We start from the raw sequence: 7,801 nt of genomic DNA on the forward strand, positions 1-7,801 counted from the left end.
GAAAATTTCTTTGGGTTCCATAGAGTGGCTAACCCTTCGAAAATCCCATTGGCACTTGTAGCACAAGAAGTCCAACGTGGGCATAACTTAAGGAGAATTTCGGTTGCCTTATCCTTGGAAATCATTGTCTCCTACAAGAGTATAAGATTCGGAGCCTTAGACTGAATGATCCATTGGAGAGATCTTGTAGATTGGGGTGATCCTAGACCCATGATGTTGAAAGATAGTATTTTCATTATGAGACTTCAGAGTCGAGAGACACTGCTCTAAGGTCTCGTGACTCACTCGTTACCATATTAATGCACACGTCCCTCCCAGGCCCAGGGTCAAATGGAGGGATAAGGGCTTCTTCCACTGACTCAACAAACCACTCATTCAATTTGGCATCAATAGCTCCACAGAGTGCCAACTTCTTATATTTGGTTTCCTTCATCCTCCTTCTAGGGGGATCCTTAGACCCAGATGCTTGTGTTTTGTTTTTCTCCCTATCTTGGAAGAAAGCCCTCTTTAGATACAGAGGTTCAAGGCTTACATAGGATGCACCAGCTAAACGGTCCAAGTCGATATCCTCAGAAATGGACGAGGGGTCCAAAGCTAATTTAGGCTGGAATTTGATAAGGGAGAGAAGGGAAAATCTTCCACACCTAAGAATCTAGGGCAACAGAACAAGATATTTCCCATGTTGACCAAGGGAGTCAATCAAAAAACAGAGCAGGGGTATGAGGGTTCAGGATGCGAGTATTCTGATAAGGACCGAGCAACAATTGAGAGAAATCAAGTTGGACATGATCTAGAGGGAAGGTCTAGAAGTTAGGATCCCCATTAGGCAGTACCGATTGACTCAGATTTGGAGGTAAAAATTAATCTCTGGTGGAGAGTCATTCATTGACGGGGGGTCCACCCTAAAAACGAAGAGGACAACTTGCCAATAAGTGTTCGGTTTTTTTTGCACCCATTGCATCTAAAAGGGATTCCCCAATAGTCCACCTACTATCTGATTGAGAACGTACCCCAATATAAATCAATGGCCTGAGGGAGCCCATTTGAAAGATTCACTTCAACCAAGAACCAAGCCACCTTTTTTTCAAGTAGCCCTCATAGCTTAGCCCAAACTAGTTTTCTCCTTGGGCATTCCACGACTGGATCAAACCCAACATTCCATTTTTGTAATATAAGGAAGCCACGACCCTTGACTCAGGCAAATCCAAAATTTTATTGGCATCCTCTTCTGTTAAGAAGTGAAATCTGAACCATCCGTTCTCAAGGATACTCACTTTTGGTCTATATCCTAAGAGGGAGAATCAATTCCTCTGAGACCACTATTTCATCGGCACCCCGTTGTATGAAGCAAATTACCACAGCCTCACCAGAACCTTCTTTTTCAATCTAACAACATTATCCCAAAAAATATCAACCCCCAGAATTAATTTCTGAATTTCGTCTTGTGCCTTTATGGGCTTCCTGTTCCTGGATTTAACTTTGTGGATCAATGGGGTGTCCTCCGATGATGGAGAGCCATGGACATCCAATTGCTCACCTGGATTGAGATGGATTCCGGGATGCTATTCGGGGAGAGGATTTAATCTTCTGTTCCTGACAGCCAGGTCATTCTATGCTGCTATTGTGATGTTAGTAAGCTCCTCCGCATTTGGGATATGTTCAAATGAGAACTCTTGTCCATCCATTAGACAGCGAAACAGGCACCGCCACTCGATCGCACCAGAATACGAGAGGCCAACTATACGTAGCCAGACAAGAAATAGTCCATCACGCAACCATAGCAATGGGACCAGCCACTTCGGATCCTCCAATCGACAAGCTATCAGAAGCAAATGTAAGCTAGACCTCGCTTACACAACAACACTCACAGCCACAGTCGATCCAATATTGAGGAAGCACGAAGCCCAAACTAGCACTTCTGCCAATGATATTGGAATGCACCGTCAACTGAACAATGCTGGCAGTCAACCCACCAATCGGGCTTCACCGCGAGAGTGCTTGAATATCCAAAGACCCGCCAATGATCAATTGAATTGCGCCGTCGACGAATCTATGTTGGCAGTCAACCCACCAATCAGGTTCAAAGAGATATAGAGCTGCGGCGTCCACTAATGCAGTGGTCTATAACGCGACTTTTTGAAAGCTTTTCCGGCGGGTTTTTCCGGTCGAAATCTGGCAGGAATTTATTGGAATCGCAAGTTTGATAGCTAGTTTCTGCACAATGAAAGCGTCACAGGGGTTTTCGAGGGTGCTGAATCCAAATATGCAGTTAAAAAACCATTTTAACTACAACAAATCAAGATTTAATCTCAATTTCTTCCGCCGGATTCCGTCACCGGAATCTCCAAAAAGTTGCATTATAGACAACTCCTCCACTAATCAAAGCTAGCAGTGAACCCGCCAATTGGGCTCCACCATGGAATGGTTTGAAAATTTCAAGTGCCGCCAAAAGTTTGAAGAGGTACTCCAAGAGAAGCTAAGCAGCGTCAGCTAGCATGCACATCTGCCTGTCCAGCAAGGAGATCCAACGACACTAACGGCCCCACGATGAATCAAGCCTCCACCAATCAAAGTATAGAAAACTATTCGCGGTTTCTGCTTGGGGAGAAAAGTAACGAGCCCCACCAACGGCTACGCTTCCAAAAAAATAACCCTTATTTCCAGCAGACAACCTGGCAGCGCTGCCACTGATTGGATGGAGAGAGTCGAGAGAGTACAGAGTGGCCAGTGAATCAAATCTTCGCGGACATATTCTTTTATGTTTTATCTGCTCAAGGCATTGTCGTCGGTAGACTTTAGAGGTCCCGTCAAAAATTCTTCTTGATCTCCGGAATGTATGCAGCAGAAAGTCTTGTCATCGCCTAATGGGCTCTAACGACGGCACCAAGATAGCAGACCAGTCTCAAAAAGTCCACCTGCATCATTTCAAATTCATATACTTATTGACACCTAATGATGGATTTGGTGAATAATTGAAATTAATGTAAATAAATAATAGAAAATATAAATAGTCACCGGGAGATGAAATGAACAATCTCTCCCTCAGGTTTATAACTAGCATTTGCACCAGATGTTGCAAAGGAAATGTCGTAAGGCATAAATTGAAGAACACAATACAACAAAAGAATACTTTGATAAAGAATAAAAATATATTGAACGCTCAAATCAATGCCCCATTAATTGGAACCACTTAATAGACATATCTATCAACATTAGGATTATACACAATGATCAAGAAATTTCCCATATACAAACAACACCTTCCACAACAACCTTTTGTCACATCCACATTTTAAAAAATGCCTTGGAACGTGATTGGAATCTCCCATATTACCTTTTTCATTATGTAGATAAATCTTCCATATTGCTATTTTCATCATGAATATTGTTAGTTCATTGTTGTAAAGTGTTAGTGTGTTAAATTCAATAATATAAGTTCGACAAGCGAAAAACATTCCTTAATTAGCATAATATGCATTTTTCTCTCACCGTGTATTTTTTAGTGAAAGAGCACAAGCAACAGATTAACATGTATTTTCCCTTCATTATTTTCATCATAGAGCCAAGAAATCTACGCCTTATCTATAAAGTAACAAAAACATTTTGGAATAAGTTTCATATTTCAAGCCAGTGTCTAACCTATAAAGTAACAAAAACTTTTAAATTTAATATTTTAAGCAATTGACTAACCTAATTTAATATTGAAAAATTCTCAAAGATGAATTATACTCCATAATAAGAGAGCCAACATTGGAGCCCATACTTTCACTAAAACCAAAAGAAACACAACCACTTGTTAAGAAGAAATTCAAGTAATAATAATAAAACAAAAATAATAAATATTAAAGTATAAAATGGTATTTCCAACACACAGGTATAAATATACATGCTCTATGTCCATTGTTAGATTAAATGGGTGTGGAGAAAATTAGTAGAGAACCCAAAATTGTATTTCTAATTAGGAGAGGGGTGGAGAAATGCTTTAAATGCGGGTTGTTGTCATTCTAATGAAACCCTTTGCAAAGGGGATGTTAAGATTCTGAGAGAGAAGCTAGGCTTGGTAGAGAACACCTTCCTTGTGAAGACAGAATGTCAGTGTTTGGTTGCTCTGAGTTGTTCTCCTAAAAAAGGGGTAGATGAGTTTTGAAGATTTGCAGGACGACTTATAGATCTATGAAAATTCCTTCCATATAGATGCTTGGCATCTTCTATTTCTGACCAATGTAAGTTTATGACATATTATATGAAAGTTGTGACTGATACCTCTCACATTATGAGCCATTTATGATGGGAGATTCACATGGTAAGTAGGGACATCTCTTGAGGAACGATTATTTGTTATATTAGCTAATGATTCCTTTGACAAAGAGATGTTTTTGTAATTTCCATTTCCTTTCTCGTTAAGTCAAGTTGGGAGAGCATTGTAGTTAGGCTTATATATAGCTAGAATGAGTAGAGTGAATCTACTGAGAGGGTGCCTCAGGCTTTTGAGAAGCCATTGTAATCCCTTCACGACAGCGGTGTAACTTTTATATTGTGTGGATAAGAAAATATTAACTGTTGTTTCAAACTACGCGGTGTAACTTTTATATTGTGTGGATAAGAAAATATTAACTATTGTTTCAAACTACTGTGTGTTGTCCACTATATTCATGTTATTGAATTATTAGATCTAGTTATCTTCTGATATGCCATGTTTGTGGTCTTTAAGTTCACCATTCAACAGATGTATTTAAACAGATTGGAAATTTTGATTGAAGTTTTAGTATTGGAGTTTTTGCTCTTATCATGGAATCATCACAATGATCACTATAAATTATTTGAATAAACTATCATACAAGAAAATAAAGAAATTCAATGGAAATACAAGGCAATCTAAACATTCTTATCATGAAGAAAAATAGGCATATGCATTTCTGATAAAAATCCCTTATTCTCCATGGTGCAATCAACAATAATTGTATAACACCTTGCAAGCTTAGCATAGTCATTCAAGAAAATGCTTACCTCTGATAGATGAATCCACAGAGGCGATATTTGCACCGTAGCGAGGTTTTATTTTCCCTGTTTCTTAAATTTCATTTCCATAACATATATTTGAAACCAATTTATCTAATAAATTTCATTTACACTACCTAAATAATTTAAAGAGAATCCTTAATCTATGTGATCTTGCCATTTGAACCATCCTTATTTATGACATATTATTTGCAGGTCGTAGATATTCCACAATATCACATATTCTCACCAATGACTTTGATTCTACACAATATCACACATTCCCACCAACGACTTTGACTCTACCCCACATAGCTGCATGGTCATGATTACAGAAGATGCTTTCAAATATTTTTAGTAGTTTCTTACACACTCACATGTCCTTATGGACAAGAACTTACAACATTACATACATACTTAATTATGAGACAGATAAACCTGAAGGCAAACACCACTACATTACAGTTCTAACTTGATAGTGCCATAATACTTCAAGTCTACTTCTTTGTTGCATTATTCCTATTACCAAAATTAGCAGCTGCATTATTCCTATTACCAAAATTAGCAGCAGCTTTGGCTGCCCTGTCAAGAACCCCAACAACCATCAGTGCTCCTGTTGCAAAATAACTGTTGTTGACAGCTACTGTTCCTGCGTTGCAAGCTGCATGCCCAGCTGTAATCAAAGGTGCTTTTGATATCTCTCCGAAGAATTTGCCAAAATCTACCACCTTTGTTGCAGCAGTGTCCATCACTTGATACTTCTCGTCTAACTCTTTGGCTTTGCTTACAGTATCTTTTCCTAAGGTATAACCTTTTGAAAGCATTGTTGTAACCACTTTTACTGCCTCATCAGCAAATGGAACAAAAAATCTCAGTTTCTTATCAAGGACTTCAAACTGTCCAATAACAACAATGTTAATATCCTTAGAATATTATAGGCTAATTGAGAAAATCATTTTTTAGTCTAAGAAGTATGACTATCTAAATTTTGATGTAATATCTAAATTTTACTTTTCTCCATTGGTAGGGTAGGTGGCCTTTTTAAGCTACTTTTATTCTACAAAACGACATGAATAAATAGAATTTAAAGGGTAGGATCTTCCTTCTCTGCGAATAGTTATTTACAGACAGTTTGTAAAGCAAGATTACATTTAAGACTTTTTCTTACAAAACAATCAAAATAAATGAAATTTGTTTTTCATTATTTTCCTTTCCTTTCACAAGTAAAATCTTATTCTAGGTTACTCTCAATATCCTTGACCAAAATGGCCTTTGAGGTAATCTACATGATCCAATCTTGATCTTGATTAACTGCCTCCTCTGATCCTCCCGATGGCACTATATACACCTCCTGATTTAGGATTGTTGCTCCCTGGTTCAAAAACACCAAAAACATCAGAAACCTACAATTTTTTTCACTTTTTGTATTTTTACCAGAAAACCAAAACTATATTCAGAATGCCATGTCAATCTGAATGTGACTATCATTAAAGTTACATCTTGAATTCCATCTCTTTATAGCAAATTCAAATCCCAACCAAAATCCACTTGTAACAAAATCACAGCAGAGAATTTACCCTTTAAACCTTACAATTGCAAACACTAATAAACTAAAAAAATCATACTTACACTAAGAAGGATAGCAGTTTCTAAAGCATAGGGCTCCTTGATAGTCACTAAAGCAACTTGTGTCCACTGCCCCGTCCTATCACCACCCAAAAAATATAATCAGGCACTGGTTTTGGCTAGTTAAGGTCTGCTGTTACACAGACCTTAAGTATGTATATCAATGCAAATCCTCTAGTGTTATCCAATTTTATCAGGAAAAATATACACCAGGGCTACTGCCTGGCTTGATATTTCCTGACTCATTGATGTCAAGTCTTACTACATCCAACAAGTTTTCCATGAATCACTTCTCTAATTTTGATAACACAAAAATAATATTGTGACTGCACTCTATTTCTCAACCAATTCTTAATAGAACACTTCTCTGCAACTCTGATAAAACACAAGTTGACAACTATTATGCTTAATAGATATTGCAACACAAAAATAATATTGTGACTGCACTCTATTTCTCAACATATTCTTAATAGAACACTTCTCTGCAACTCTGATAATACACAAGTTGACAACTATTATGCTCAATAGATATTGCAGAAATTGGAAATCAACACTTTTACATAAAACTCAGTCAAGAAATCCAACACCCACCTCTCTAATTTTACGTTCTTTACTGTGCCATAGTATGAGAAAAACTGCTTAACGTCCTTAACTGTTGCTTTGGTAGACAAATTACAGACCTGGACTATGTAACCATCTGTAATGGCCATTGACAACACTTGGAAGTATCTGTTATGCTATGATTCACAATCTTCTTCTCAGAATTTTAAGTGAATAAAGCATCACAGCATCACAGTGAGCTGCTTTTTTTGCGGCGTCTGATAGGGAAATGGATAAATATTATTTATATTGGTTGGCGGTAAGAGGGAAATTATGAAATTGTGTGTTTAGAATATGGTTGTGTTTTGATAGATGAATCCATAGAGGCGATATTTGCACCGTAACGAACAACGAACTGGAGCAGGGATCACAGCCGGTTGCTGAGCCCCGAGAGATAAATTCAAATGGACAGAATCTAGCCTGTGATTCTGAGTTCCAGTGCTTAATTGATAAAAACCGTGAGTTTGAATCTAAGAGCATTTTAGTGGAGCAACAAAAGCTGGAATTGCCAGCGTTAGATGGTAAACTTGAAGAAATAGAGTCTATGGTGAGTTAGGACAACAAGCTAGAGCTGAAT

At 37.8% G+C, this 7,801-nt stretch overlaps 1 pseudogene; it reads right to left on the reverse strand.

The window, feature by feature from the left end:
* Positions 1–5,495: 5,495 nt before the first annotated feature.
* Positions 5,496–7,334, reverse strand: LOC149147039 (binding partner of ACD11 1-like; annotated as a pseudogene).
* Positions 7,335–7,801: the final 467 nt, after the last annotated feature.

Source organism: Pinus tabuliformis, chromosome 9, assembly GCF_031772625.1.
Source record: "Pinus tabuliformis cultivar Carrire ecotype Pingquan chromosome 9, CPIR1, whole genome shotgun sequence".
Taxonomy (NCBI): Eukaryota; Viridiplantae; Streptophyta; class Pinopsida; order Pinales; family Pinaceae; genus Pinus; species Pinus tabuliformis.